Here is a 14,286-nt window from a genome sequence, read left to right on the forward strand (position 1 = left end):
TTATTACTTGAAGGATTTTGTACAGAGAGTTCACACACACACACACACGCACTTTTTTTTTTTGTGAAACCACTGTATTTGTATGAAGAAAAAGTTTTTACAACGAGAATAGTCTAAAGAAAAGAGTACTCTAAAAAATCAAAAGCAGTGGGAAAACACCTCCAAAGATGATACATCCAAGTCATCATGATGACAAGCATCATACAAAGATTGCCGTAACGATGCTTTAAAAAATCAGAAGGTTTCCACACACACACTTTTTTTTTGTGAAATCTTTGATTGATTATATTACATGAGTAGCAACCTCAAAACAAGGTGCTACAATTTCATCAACTGAAAATTTTAGTATATGCCAAAAAGACCTCATGATCTATGCAACGGGTCTGCCAGTTATTAAAGAAAAATTGCTGAAGAGAATGCTTGAAAAAGCCAAACAAAGAGAGTAGGATCACCAAAGACTTTACAATTCCTATATGTCCATAAAGTCCATAGTGCCCAGTAGCAAACCCAAACGAAGAAAAGATGAAACTCTGGTCTGGATGAATGAAAACCAAATAGCCAGAAGAACTTTAAAGCCAAACGGAACAGATGGAAATCTCGCTTGCAGGTGTTGTCGAAGCAGTTAAAAAAACTCGTGAGCACAGACAATGCCAAAACAAGTGAGGCACAATCTCTAAAGAAGCAGAACATCCGTGGCAAAGTGCAGGAGCAATGTGTCGATGAGCCAATAGCTGTCCAGATGGAAACACTACCAAAAGAACTCGCCAAAAGAAAACCTGTTGTTGAAGCGGTACTTTATAGGCCCAAAGTTGTTGTAATCTTTTTCTCCACCACTTGGCTGGGCGATGCATTCGCCAAACAGAATCACCTCTCTTTGAAACCCAAGGTTGAGGCAAAAGGATTTTATACAATGCAGGCACAGTAATTTGAGATAGCCTCAAAGGACGAGAAGAGGACGCTGGAGAAGTCAAAGTCTAATCTTCCAACCGGTACAAAGGAGGAATCGGAACAAAAGGCAAAAGCATAAAAGTAATTTGTTGCCACAGGACAATAATGAGAGCCCAATCCATATCTGGTGGTTGCCAGAGAAAAAGGGAGCATAGTATCAGCATCATCAATAACATCAGCAACCGAGGTGATGCCTTTAAACAAGACAAAGTCGAAACATCGAGGTTCCTGTAAAGCCAAGGGAGGCTGAAAGCATTCACTGGTCAAAAGGTTTTTGCGCACAATTTTTTTTTGAGTGAAATCTTTGATTGATTATATTACATGAGTAGCAACCTCAAAACAAGGTGCTACGATTACATCAACTGAAAATTTCAGTATATGCCAAAAAGACCACATGATCTATGCAGTAGGTCTACAAGCAATCAAAGAAAGATTGCTACAGAGAACGCCTGAAAAAGCCAAACAGAGAGAAAGTAGGATCACCAAATTTTTTACAATTCCTATATGTCCATAAAGTCCATAGTGCCCAGTAGCAAACCCAAACGAAGAAAATATGAAACTCCAGTCTAGATGGATGAAACCCAAATAGCGAGAAGAGCTTCCCGAACGGAACAGATGGGAATCTCGCTCGCAGGCGCTGTCGAAGCAGATCAAAAAACTCACAAGAGCACAGACAATGCCAAAACAAGTGAGGCACAGTCTCCGAAGAAGCAGGACATTTGTGGCACACACACACACACATTTTTCTTAAAAAAATCACACACACACACACACACACACACACACATGTCCTTGACTCTAACCCCAAAACCACCACTTTGTTGTAAGTTAGATAGATTTTGAAAATCACCATAAAAGGTGATTCTTAGATTAAAATAAAAATCTCCCCACATTTTTTCAATTAGAATAAAATAAAAAATTATTGGCAATACATGCATACATACATACATATATATATATATATATATATATATATATATATATATAGCTTATACACGTACTATTCTTCTTCCTAAGCTTTAGTTTAGACAATCAACCCACTTCTACTCCCCACAAATGCTCAATTCCCCCTAACCACTCCCTAACCTTGCTTATCCCCAACCACCTCGTAACGTGGATCCATGGATTCCAAACTTCTTTTGGCACTTTTAATTGTAAAACCCATTTTTGTCCCCTCTCTCTTTTGGCCTCAATTCGTCATCCAATGTTTACTTTACTACCCACACACTCACAATCTCAACGCAAACCCCTAAAAACTACTCTAACTGGTCATTCAAAACTCCATCATTGCTCATGTACTTTCTTGAGCATTGGGAAAAGGCTTCCTTCTGTATTTACCTTCACGTTATTACCTCATTCCCATTCGTGTGCTCATGTTCAGTCCCCCTCCCGCATTGCTTCTTTACTTATTCCTCCTCTTTGGCCTCTGTGTACAAAACTGTTAGATATCAATGCTCCACTCTCATGTAACTACGTGGAAGAGATTATCGATAAAGTAAAAGCTAATAAGTTTGAACGACAGATTGAGGAGATACACGATAAAGCACCAGTTTAAGAGACAAAGAGCAGCCAAGCCTTCAGGCTCGATGAGAAGAAAATCATTACTGTGAGAAATCATTACAAAGCCAAGCACCTCTAAAATGCTACATAAAGATTGTGAGCGGTAGTAAGGAGAAAAAACCATTGTGAGCGTGAGTTGTTGTTCTTCATAGCAAGGTGGCACTAGAGTTGGCGACACCAAGCTGAGAGGTTGTCATAACAAGCTTGGAAGGGAGAAGAGGGTAGTGAGGAGCTTTCAAGGAAGCTAGAAGGAGACGTTGTTTGTGTAAGAAAACAATACAACATCTGTGCTCAACAGATAACGGGATCTCGTATGCAAGAGAGAAAAGCAGATAGTATGGAGAATCAAAAATTTGATTACTATAAAAGTGATACAATAGATGGCGCTGCCTCCCAGTCGTGTGCTCCTATGTGAGAAGCTTCGATGGCACGCTGGAAACAATAGAGGATGGAGGCTGGATGCTAAGGAATCAGGGTTGCTGTAGCCACTGATGATGATGGGCTTCACGGGCTTGCTCTTATATAGCCACCAGTCATAGTCGGTTAGACCCAATTGGATGACCGACCCAGTTCACCCAAAATGGCCGACTGAGGGTCGGTCCTGAAATAGGCCATCGACCACACGATAGAACCGTGGTACAAAATATAGCAACTAACCTTCGGTATCCGTTCGGCCCAGAGCCATCCGGGATCATCTGGGACTCCAAACGGGCCCCGCAACCCGAGAGTGATGGGCTGCCTCGGGAAATGCTTCGTCTACCCTCAGTGCAATCAGTCATGGGATGCCTTCCCGCACTTACATGTAGCCTAGTTGGCAGTGTACCAACTCTATCTGAAGCCGTCCAGCCATCAGGCCACACAGGGCCCCCATTTGGTATCCAAACCAGGACCTACCGGCGGATAACCGAGCTACTCAAATGCCTTCTCCTCATATGGGAGGCTTACAAGTTTCATGTTTTTGATGCTTCACATAGACTTACGCTTGTTTTAGTCTTAGTCTCTAACCTCTAAAATGCACTTACTTATGGCTTCTTAGTCTTTATAAACTGTGATATGTCTCCCACATTGTGTAGCTCGTGGACTTCTTTGCCATTTTCCATTGGAGTTTCCCAAGCTTCTTTAGCTTCCGTGAGTTGTCCTAGTTCTACTGTAACAAAGGTCCCCTTCTTTGTTATGTTTAGATCTTGCATGGGACTCATTTCATTGTGCCTCTTGTTAAAGTCACAGCTGATAAGATGATTGGTGTCTTCTTTATTTTCGCCATCTCATCTCTGGCGGCTCTACGTTATAAGTTCTTATGGTACTGATTTTAGGAGGGCTTTGATTATTAATTGGTCACTAAGCTTGCCTACTTCAATTTTTTAAGGTTTACTTATATACCAAGTTGTTTGTATATCTATTTATACATTTTCTACATGCCTATATATATAAAGTTTTATAGTTCTATATATTTAATGTTCTTTTCTCTAATACCTGTTTCTTACAATTTGTAGTGATCTATTCTTACACGCTTTTTTTAAAAAGTGAAATCTTTTATTTATGTGTGGGAAACCCCAAAAACAGGTAAAAACCCACCAATAAGTACAAAGAAAAAATTTACAAGTAAAGCCTCAGAGCAAAAGTCATGAGGCAGCCAAGTAAAAAGTTATAAGATCAAATTGGAGGAGGATCAAAGACAACATATCCTCCAGTTTCAGAATTGTTGCTTTGAAAAAATTGATGCAGTGAAGAAACTACACCATCAGTAAAAACCACCTATTTTTTATCCTTGTGATTCTTCTTAATATAAGCTGGAAGCCAAATTTTTTGAATCACAGGGTCAAAAACCTGTTGTAACATAGGATGAAAAGACTCCAGAGAAAAAGAAACATCTGCATCCTGAATAGAAAGAGACTCTGGCACAATCTTCACAGACATAGGAACTAGATCAATATTTGTACTCTTTGAAGAAGCAGAAAGAGATGCATCAGATAAATTAGGACTCATCATTTAGCTTTAGTCGAGATAGCAACCTGAGAGAGAGCATGTGGATCGTCCTGTAAAATCCCCTCTGCAAGGGACACATCCATATCCTGAGGAGAAGGAAACTGATGGTACTCAACAGGGGTGCGATCCTGAGCTTCTTCAATAAGAGAAAGATTGGCCTGTGATTTATCTACCTTCCTCTAGTAGTGCTTTGGAGCAGTAGAAGAATGCTTCTCCAATGAAGCCATAGCAGAAACCGAAGGAGAAGGGAGAGTAACCTGGACAGCTGAAGAAAGAGCAGGAGGAGTGGGCCTAGATGCAGAAGGGCAATCATGTGCAAAATGACCAACCTGTCGGCACCGATAACATGCAGTGGAAAAAGATGCAAAATGCAGCCTGATGCACATGGGATGGGGAAATCCAAAATCAAGATTCAGAGTAGATGGCACGGACTGCATCATATCCCACAAAACACAAATGCAAACATCATGGGAAGCTTGCAGGAACTCCTGTCTCGAAACATGAAGAGGCCTTCCCAAAAGCGCTGCAAGAGTAGGAAGATGCTGCAAAAGAGGCACAGGCAGCGCTTTGAGAGTAATCCAAACCGGAGAGTGTGTTAGAAGGCTAGCAAAAGAATCAAAAAGTGGATCCTAGAGCATCACATAAGCAAAGAAACCAGCCCCAGGAACACCAGCATGATTGACAAGCCACTCCACCACATCAGTCGAAGAACAGTGGGCATAAAAAAACCCTTTGCCCAAAAAAACAGAGGAGGAAATACAATCCGGACCCACTGCGGCTTCAGCCCAACAATAAAGATGAGTGGCAGAAAGAACCCTGCCCATAAAGTAGAGACAGACTCCAAATTGCTGAGCCTATCGAAAACCTAAAACCAAAAGGCAGAGTCCAATGAACAAACAAACGGGGAACCCGATGAAGGAACATCTGTGACAGAGGCTGAACATAATTGGCGCAGAAGATTTAGTTGAAGGGAAGAAGAAGGGCCATCTGCGAGATCAAGCTTTGCTGATTTAAAAGAGGATGAAGAAGGCAAAGCACCACGCTTCCATCGTATAAAACTCGGGTGTGAGGAACAGAGGAAGCAGAAAACACAAAAGAGGTTTCGGGAGGAGTAGCAGTAAGAAAAGATGGAGAGGAAGGTGATGGCTGCAAGGAGTGAATAGATCGCACTGGATCAATGGGGAAGAAATGAATGGAGAAGGGCCCAGAGGCTCAATCAAGAGGCAGGGACTGTACGGACAACCGTACAAACTGTACGGACGGCCGTACAGATGGTACGGACGGTAGGGAGCATGGGAGCTGTACGAGGGGCTGCAAGGTGCACGAAATGTGTACGGAAGGCCATACAATTGTACGAAAGGCAAGGTAGGTAGCAGGGACGTCGAGGGTGACTGCACAAACAAAAACGGGGAGGAAGACAAGGCTGGCAGGGCAGAGGAGGAGGTCTCCATCGCACACCACACACTTTTTTAGTGAAATCTTTATATTTTTGTGTGGGAAACCTCAAAAGAGGTAAAAACCCACCAAATAAGTACAAGGAAAAAGTTTACAAGTAAAACCTTAGAGCAAAAGTCATGAGGTAGCCAAGTAAAAAGTTACATATCAAACTGGAGGAGGATCAAACACAGCATCCTCCAGCTTCAAATTGTTGCTCTGTAAAAACTGATGCAGTGATGAAACCACACCATCAATAAAAACAAGCTATTTTTTGCCCTTGTGATTCTTCTTGATATAGGCTGGTACCCGAAATTTTTGAATCAAAGGGTCAAAAACCTATTGTAACATGGGATGAAAAGATTCCAGTAAAAAAGATACTTCTGCATCCTAGACAAAAGAAAACTCTGGCACAGGAATCAAAGGCAAAGAAGCTAAATCAACATCTGTATCTTCCGATGAAAAAGCTGCATCTGATAAAGTAGGGTTTAGCATTTGAGCTTCATTCTGAGGATCAACCTGAGTAAGAGCAGGGGTAGCATCCTGAGAGAGAGCATGCATATCATCCTATAAAATCCCCTCTGCAAGGGGTACATTCATATCCTGAGTAGAAGGAAACTGATGGTGCTCAACAAGGGTGCAATCCTAAGCGTCTTTAGCAAGAGGAAGATTTGCCTGTGATTTATCAACCTTCCTCAAGTAGTGCTTCAGAGCAGTAGAAGGCTTCACCAAAGAAGCCATAGCCAAAACCGGAGGAGAAGGGAGAGTAACCTTGACAGCTGAAGAAGAAGCAAGAGGAACGGGCCTGGATGTAGAAGGGCAATCACGTGCAAAATGACCAACCTGTCGGCACCAATAACATGCAGTGGGAAAAGATGCAAAATGCAGCCTGATGTGCATCGGATGGGCAAATCCCAAATCAAGATCCAGAGTAGATGGCATGGGCTGCGTCATATCCCATAAAATGCAAAGGCGAACATCACGGGAGGCTTGCAAGAACTCTTGTCTCAGAACATGAAGAGGCCTTCCCAAAAAAGTTACAAGAGTTGGAAGATGCTGAAGAAGAGGCACAGGCAGCGCTTTGAGAGTAATCCAAACCGGACAGTGAGTCAGAAGGGTAGTAGAAGGATCGAAAAGTGGATCCCAGGGCATGACATAAGCAAAGAAACCAGCCCCAGGAACACCAGCACGACTACTAGCCGCTCCACTACATCAGTCAAAGAAGCGTGGGCATAATAAAATCCTTTGCCCAGAAAGACAAAGGATGAAATATAATCTGGACCCATTGCAGCTTCAGCCCAACGACGAAGTTGAGCGACAGAAAGAACCCTGCCCATAAAGTAGAGACAGACTCCAAACTGCTGAGCCTGTCGAAGACCTGAAACCAAAAGGACAGAGTCCAAAGATCAAACAAACGGGGAACCTGATGAAGGAACATTTGTGACAAAGGCTGAGCATAACTGACACAAAAGATCCAGCTGCAAAGCTTTGCCGATTTGAAAGAGGATGAAGAAGGCAAAACACCACGTTTCAGTCGAATGAAGACTCGAGCAGGAGGAAGAGAGGAAGCAGAAAAAACAAAAGATGGTTCGGGAGGCTATACGGATTGTACGGGCAGGAAAATCTGTACGGATTTTACAGGTACGGGCGGTACGGGTGGGCAAAGCTGTACGAAGGGCTGAACCAAAGGCTGGGTAGATAACTGTAGGGGTTGGGGGGCTGTACGGACTGTACGAAATGTTGTACAGCTGACGCGAGCTGTACGGATGGCGATGAAGGCTACAAGGTGGAAGACGGGGGCTGTACAGGCAAAACGAGGGAGGGAACAGAGGGGGATGAAGGGTCGACCAGGGCTGCGGGGGCCCCAGAGCTCGCCATCGCCTCTCACACCACACACACACACACCACTCTCATCGCACACCACACACACACACACACACATTTTTTTTTTAAATATAGTGAAATCTTTTATTTCTATGTAGGAAACCTCAGAAAGAGGTAAAAACCCACCAATAAGTACAAAGGAAAGAATTTACAAGTAAAGCCTCAGAGAAAAAACTCATGAGGCAACCCAGTAAAAAGTTACATATTCGCTGGAGGAGAATCAAACAAAACATCCTCCATTTTCAGATTGTTGCTTTGTAAAAATTGATGTAGTGAAGAAATTGCACCGTCAATAAAAACCACCTGTTTTTTGCCCTTGTGATTCTTCTTAATATAAGCTGGTAGCTGGAATTTTTGAATCACAGGGTCAAAAACCTATTGCAACATAGGATAAAAGAATCCAGAGAAAAAGGAACATCTACATCCTGAACAGAAATAGACTATGGCACAGTCATCACAAGCAAAGGAACTAGATCAACATCTGTACCATCTGACGAAGGAGCTGCATTTGATAAATCAGGACTAATCATTTCAGCCCCCCCCCCCACACACACACTTTTTTTTTTGGTGAAACCAAGATACTTATATTATGAAACTTTCATTTACATGTGGGCAGTGCTCAAAAGAGAGCCAAAACCCTATGCATCAGAAGCAGTAAAAGAAAAGTTGAATACAAGAAACATCCAAATCTTCCTCATGTAAGGCATCATATAATGATTGCCGCAATGAGGCTCGAAAGAACTCATATGGATGCTGAAGGGGAGAATTCAGATTGCTTGATTATGCTGCAACCAGAGGGTCCATAAGGCCCAGTATCTGATCTAGTGGAAGAAAAGAGAATACTGTGATAGAGATGCTGATATTTTGCCATACATCCAGAAGAACCTGTAGAACCTGTGTGCTGGAAATCTGAGAGAGAAGAAATAGGAGATTCTGTCTAGAAGGTTTCTGGAATGTGAACAAGACCACAGTAGATGTGGAATACTCTCAGATGTAAGGTGACATCTTGGACAAAGAGGTGAAGCTATCCGTCTTTGAGCCAATTTCACCCCTACCGGAAGAATACCAACAATACATCTCCATAAAAATAAACGTTGCTTCAATGGCATTTTCAACTTCCATATCAATTGCAATTTCCCCTTCCACCACGCTAATGACTTGTTCAAATGCCATAGAGAATTAGCATGATGGGCAATCCAAAGAGGAGGTAATATCAATCGATAAGCCTGTATAGAAGTCAATAAATGCAAAGGCCTAGAGGAGATGCTTGTATTTGAAGATTGAAGGTGCCAATCTTGAAGCCTGTCTCTAACATTCAATGTCGGAATCGGAACCAGAGGAAGTAAGAGATCAGCAATAGCTTTCCATATAGGTCTATGATGCATCCCCAGATTGTATTGTCGACATGCTACTGGAAAAGTGAGGATATTTCCTTGCATATCTACTACATCATCAATGAAGCGGATACCCATTTTCATAAGATTATAAGCTCTGATGGGTTGTTGAGCTGCAAGGGGAGAGGAGAACACAGAACTCCAATGAATACTTTCCATTCTAAGTGAGGAATCTGTAGAAGTAGGAAGGGGAGACCATTTGATGTGCGAGAGTACTTGCTTCCAGTCCTATATCAAGGAATTAGAAAATGAACAGCCAGGTATTTTACCTTGAAATTTGCCCAGTACTACTTCCAATGGATCAACTAGCCAATGTCCATAAGCATTTGTGGTCATCTGTCTGCACAAAATTGCTAACATAATGGACCAAGACTGCTCTTGTTGAAAAAATGTCTTGAGCATAGTGATCTTTCTTGCCAACACATGAAATTGGATGTTGATTATATTCAAACCACCATGCATTCTTGGTGAACAAAGCATATCCATTTTGAGCAGCCGTAAAGCTTTTTTATGAAGCTTAGTTTTCCAAAAAATCTCCATGGCTTAAGACATAAAGGAGGTGAGATCTCAGGATGACCAATGTAATAGAGGAAGGTAGAACTGGACATAAGCTAGAACAATAGACTGGACAATTCGAAGCCGTACATGCAGAGGCCAAGTGGAGATCTTCCAATATTCTAATTTGTCCTGAATTTTGTTTGACACCCATGACATTTGTTGCTTATTGCTAATTTTCCAGCCAATGGGATAGCCTAGATGTCTTACTATGTTTTCCGGATAAATAATCTGGCCTGGCCACAGGGTAGCATGCCAATCACAATGCTTGAGAGGCAAGAGTTTTGATTTCTGAAAGTTGATTTTAAGACCAGCCGCCAACCCAAAATCTGAAAGGGTATCCATCAAAAGGCGAATCTCCAAAGGACTATTCTTTGGCATGAAGAATGAATCATCTGCATAGGCCTAAGCAATGAAGGGTTGTGAACCAGAAATTTGAAGCCCCTCTAGCTGTCCAGTATCAACCATGTGATCCATATAAAGAAGCAAAGGATGTGAAGCGATGGCATATAGCAAAGCACTGAGAGGGCATCCCTATCGAACTAAACATTCAAGAGTCTAAGACTCAGACAAATGATTCCCTATAAAGCATTGTGCAGTGGAATCTGAGTAGAGCCAATATATGACATTAACTAGCTTTGGCCCAAAACCAAGTTTTGACATGATTTGAGAGACATAATCCCACTGTACTGTATCAAAAGCCTTCGCCACATCCACCTGCATAACCAACACATCTTGATCTGAATATTTTGCATATTCCATTGCAATGAGAGTGTTAGAGATATTGTCATGTATGTGCCGTAATGGAACAAAACCATATTGCCGGGGATGAAGTCCATCATGAAGGATATCCTTTATGCGATGTACCAACATTTTAGCAATCAGTTTGTATATAACCAGCATCAAAGTGATGGGCCTCCAGTCATCCATAGTCTCACATAGAGGTTTTTCGGGCACAAGCTTAACCAGACCATGCTTCCAAGCTGAGGGAAGATGTTGCTGCTGCCAGGCTACATTTATAAACTGCAGAATTGGACCCTTCAATTCAGGCCAAAAGGCTTCAAAGAATTCAACCGTCAGACCATCCCAGCCAAGGGATTTATGTTTACCCAAATGCCGAAGAGCTTCATCCAATTCCACATCTATAAAAGACATTTCCAGCATTGAGGCTTTTTGCAAAGAGACAATAGGAGAAACAAGTGCAGTAAATCTGTTTCGAGCTAAAACAACCGGAGGTATAGAAAAAGATGGCTGAGAAAAAAGAAGCTGAAAATGATCCAAACATTGTTTCTCGATAGAGTCTGGGTCCAGAGGCCATCTGGTTTCCTGACCCTCATGATAGATTGGCTTTGTCTATTTGCATGTAAGTTCTGAAAAAAAGATTTTGAGGAACAGCCCTTATACAGGCTAAAATACGTCACATTCACTTACTCATAAGAGGTCCCTCCTCTAATAATGATATTTGGGCCATGGATCCATCTAGAATGCTAGCTAAGAAATAAGTATCCAAGGTCATGTCCTTGCAAAATAAATTCCTATCTAGAGTAGAGGAGGCCAAATTCCACAAAAAGCGATTGTTGGTGCAAGAAAATTTCCTGTAGAAAAGTCTATATCCATATCATTTTGTCATGAAAATTCAAAGGAAAAAAGGCAATAAACAAAGTTATAATAAGCATATGATGAATATGACATGAAATAATAAGTAATTCCTCAAGGATAAAGAGTGGGGAACACCATATTAGGAAAAGTGGGAAAATCCCAAGTCCCACTTTTTTTGGCACTCACAATTTTGATCTAAGAAAAGGTGAATTTTGAAACAAACTTTTATCAAGGTATATGGCATGAATTTGTGAAGAGCACTACACTCATCATTAGATATTGAAGTCAGTACGATCGTGTGGATGCTTTGGGCATAGATTATATCTCCAACTCTACTGGAAGTTGTGATGCTTTTGGAGACTCAATTGTCTACTGTGTTGCTTTGGGTGTAGACTTAATCTCGTCTACTTCTATCGCATGTTGTTTCTTGATTGTAGCGATTAGATCTTGAATGGTCTCACCCATAAATGCTTGTAGATCAATCTCTATATATTCTTCTATTGAGCGATGTGAGTTTCGTTCAAAAATTTCATTGAGTACTATCATGCAATTGTAGCCCACTCTCCACCCATAGTTGTGCCCATCCTTTTGTTTCACTGCTATGCATTTTTTGAAATCTTTTGTGTCTACTAAGTTACCTTGGTGCTGCTTGATTCCTCAAATAGCAGACACCAATTTTTGTACTGACCTACCCATCAAACACATAAAAGGATTGAGTGTTTATATTGCATAACTTTTAATGATACATAACATGGAAGTGACAACATATTAAGAGAATACTTACATTAACACTGAGCCATGAAAGCCTTCAATTGAATTGACAAGCCAACATTTTTCATCTTCAAGGTCCCAAACTACCAAACTCCAATGTGAGTTGCATAATTAATTAAGAATAATTATTATTTGACAGAATGTTATCGATGAAATAGTAAAAATGATTTTGTAATGCTATTACGCCTCATAATATGCCATAATGATGACTTGCATGCCATCCAAATCTAGAGGTTGCAACCAAGCACAAACATCGGCTACGGTCTTTGTCTTATCGCTAAGTACACATGAAAGAAGAGAATCTAGCATATATATGTGATTTTGTACTGATCTTAGAAATTGTGATATAATTCTACTAGTAGCGCACACAAATAAAATAAAGTAGCTCATTAGATTCAAAAAAAATACTAAAGTATCAAGCCAAGAAAAAGTTTGTATCAAACCTGAGGATGGCTATCATTACTTTGTCATTAACCTCTTCCAAAGGATTGAAGAGGATTGAAATATCTTCTCTACCAAATGACAAGTATTGAGGTTGATGTTGAATGATAACCCTAACATTAAACAAGCTTCCAAATTCCTTCAGTGTAACTACATTTGTAGAATTAATATTTGTAATAGCTAATATCCTTTCTTCACGTTTCTTCAGCTCATCTGTGCTTGCAACAGACCAAAAAGTGGTCAACTTTATTGCTTCATCTAGATCAACTATCCAAAACTTGGAGAGCTTACACTATTGCCTTAACTGTAATATTTTTTTTGGCATCAAGTCCTGTAACAATATGAATGTATGTTAGGAAAGCAATAGAGTTAGTACAACTCTTTGAAGCTTATAAACATTGAGTTATTTTCAATTCCATGCTAATTGAAAACAAAGCTTCATGTAAATTCTTATGAGTAATAGGAAAATTTATAAAATAGCACTACTTATAGAGGAATCAGATATATATATATATATATATATACATATATATATATCTGAGTTTGATAAATGGGATTATTTCTTACTTGTTCTCTTACTGCCATGTTGTCTTTGCCAATCTTCCAAAGACCAAAGATAAATTCTTGCAATTCTACCCGTAATGTATCGACTTGAGAATCCAAGTTGTTGAGCCCTTAAGATTGCCTCCACATCACTCATTGAATCCACATTGTGCATTGATTTTAATATGTCAAGTTGTTCTGTAGACAATCTCCTTAGTGGTGTTGGTTTTCTCATACTGCTTCATTTGTTTTTGTTCATCATGCTTTGGAAAATTTGATGGTTTCTTCTTTTTGTCTGAGGAAGAGTAACTTTCTTCCCAAAATATTTTTGGAGGAGGAATATTGCTCCATAAATTTTGAAAATTCTTGATAACAGTCTCAAAGTATACATACAAGGGATGACCTAGTGTAACTGGACATTGACCAAAGGAATCTGCTATGATCATTGATCGGACATCTAAAACATGTCTCAATTCAAGGAGATAAGGCAATACTTTTTCTATGAGTTCAAAATTGGCTTGACTCTTAAGTGTAAATGGCTCTGGAAACAAACAAGTACCAAGAGGATTTACACAACCCTTATATGGGCTATCATCAATCAAGACAGTGTTTGTCTGATCATATTGTCCTTTTCATGATTCCCACATGGTATAAAGTAGCTTGAAAAAAGCTTCTACATTCTACTTGTCTGGTCTAATAAATGGAGGATTTTGCCTTTAATAACATTCCTCTTGTACCCAAACCGTGAAGAAAGGCAACTTTTTATTTGCTACTTCTTCTAGTAATTAAATTCTCCGCTTTATATTTCACCCCAAGTCACAGGACCATATGCCCACATTAAAGTGCTCAATAATAATGTGTAGAGACTCTATGAATCCACTCCATAGCAATATCTTCTCTCTCCCAATGTTGTAGCACCTAATATCAGAGAAGTTATTATCAACCTTGCATAGCAATAATCCATTTCAATCTAAAATGATGGCTTGTTTATGAATTCTATGAGTCTCCTTTGTATGCGATGAACCTCGTATGGATTCTCGCATTGAATAATTTGTTTCAGAGGACCATTTCATAGTTTCTCTTGAATCCTATTTAGAAACATCCATGCCAAGTTCCTCTTGTACTTGTCGAGTATTAGCATGATCAATAGCATAATTTAATGATTCATGTG

Source organism: Dipteris shenzhenensis, chromosome 24 (genome assembly GCF_047967505.1).
Source record: "Dipteris shenzhenensis isolate YYH24624 ecotype China chromosome 24, Dip_SZ_1.0, whole genome shotgun sequence".
Classification (NCBI taxonomy): Eukaryota; Viridiplantae; Streptophyta; class Polypodiopsida; order Gleicheniales; family Dipteridaceae; genus Dipteris; species Dipteris shenzhenensis.